Source organism: Stomoxys calcitrans, chromosome 2 (genome assembly GCF_963082655.1).
Source record: "Stomoxys calcitrans chromosome 2, idStoCalc2.1, whole genome shotgun sequence".
Lineage (NCBI taxonomy): Eukaryota > Metazoa > Arthropoda > Insecta > Diptera > Muscidae > Stomoxys > Stomoxys calcitrans.
This window is the reverse complement of record NC_081553.1, coordinates 161,123,499-161,125,607: the sequence shown is the minus strand read 5'-3', so window position 1 is coordinate 161,125,607 and position 2,109 is coordinate 161,123,499.

The window sequence follows — 2,109 nt, the reverse complement described above, 5'->3', positions numbered from 1 at the left end:
CTGACGGACATGGCTAGATCGACATAAAATGTCGCGACGATCAAGAATATATATACTTTATGGGGTCTGAGACGAATATTTCGAGTAGTTACAAACAGAATGACGATATTAGTATACCCCCCATCTTATGGTGGAGGGTATAAAAATTGAAAACGCTATTTTTTCAACCATTTTATCTCTCTATAAAAAATACTTCTCTGTAACTAATGTTTCTAATGCGAAAGTTGAAATTCTCACACGAACTTATCTTGAATATCTCTATAATGAATTGTTAGCAACCTGAGGAACTAACTAAAAACAACACCTAAGATCGAGAGATCGTACCATCAACACCTTTGCAGACAGATAAAAATAAAAATTGCCGTAATATACATTATATATTCAATAACTACTATGCCAAAATATTCCATAACTACTATGCCAACCAATGCACTGTGTTTGGAATAAATGTGTAAAAACATTTTGGAAATCGAACAACAAATGAAAATTTGGAAACCTGAGCAAATTTTGCAAATGCCTAAGTGACAAACTTTAGGGTGTAATGGGCTTTTGTACCCAGATTAAAAGATTTTTGCAAACAAATTCAAATGCAAATTTTGCCCATGAACATTCCACTAAGGAACAGGAGCAAACTTCTAACATATCAATGAGTGCAGTCAAGTTTAAGCTCAATGATAAGAGGCCTCCTTTTTATAGCCGAGTCCGAACGGCGTGCTGCAGTGCGACACCTCTTTGGAGAGAAGTTTTACATGGCATAGTAGCTCACAAATGTTGCCAGCAATAGATGGGGAAAACCACCGCTGAAAATTTGTTTTGATGGTCTCGCCAGGATTTGAACCCAGGCGTTCAGCGTCATAGGCGGACATGCTAACCTCTGCACTACGGTGGCCTGTTTGTAACACCTCGAATTAAGACTAAGACTCCATAAAGTAACTATACTTTTGATCTTCTCGACGTTCTCAGTCGATCTAGTCATGTACGTCCGTCCGTCTGTCGAAATCATGAGATCGGTCGAAGGCGTAGAGATAGCCGCTTGAAATATTGCACAGATACTAACTATTGACACAGGTCGTTGGGGACTGCAAACATGCCAAACCGGCTCCATTTAAACCGATCTCCCGATTTGACTTCTTGAGCCCCTGGAAGCCGTAATTTTTGTCCCATTTAGCTACAATTTGCAAACAGTGTTCTTTTATAACTACCAACAACTGTGCCAAGTACTGTCCACATCGGTCAATAACCTGATATAGCTCTCATATAAACCGATCTCCCGATTTGACTTCTTGATAATAATTTTTTTCGGATTTCGCTGAAATTTTGCATGCGGTGTTCTGCTACGACTTCCAACAACTGTGCTAAGTACGGCCCAAATCAGTCTACTGCCTGATAGAGCTCCCATATAAACCGGACTTTCGATTATCCTTGTTCGGTTCCAAGGAATTAAAATTTTTGAAGGTTTGGCAGAAGTTTGGTATATAGAATACATTTATGCACATTTAAAATAAATTTATTTTGCATAAATTTTTAGCAGAATCCATGATGTTGGTTCCCACGATTCTGAAAGGAAGAAAACTGGCAGTAAAATTTAGGTTCAAAAATATAACACCTTTCCCCTGAAAATTTTCTATTCCATAGATTTTATTTTTCAATTTTTATACCCACCACCGAAGGATAGTGGTATATTCATTTTATCATTCCCTTTGGAACACATTGAATTAACCATTTTCGGCCCTATAAAGTATATATATTCTTGATCATCGTAAAAATATAAGACGATCTTGTCATGTCCTTCCGTCTGTCTGTCTGTTGAAATCACGCTACACTCTTCAAAAATAGAGAAATTCAGCTGAAACTTTGAAATGATTCTTTTTTTGTCAGTCAGATTAAGTTCGAAGATGAGCTGTATCGGACAATATCTTGATATAGCCCCGATGTAGACAGATCTGCCGATTTAAGGTCATAGGCCCATAAAAGCCACATTTACTACCCGATTTTGATGAGATTTGAGACAGTGTGTTTTGTTAGGGCACTCGATATTCTTCTTTAGTTAGGCCCAGATTGGTGCGATTTTGTGTACTCCCTTATAGTAACCTACAAACAAAAATTTTT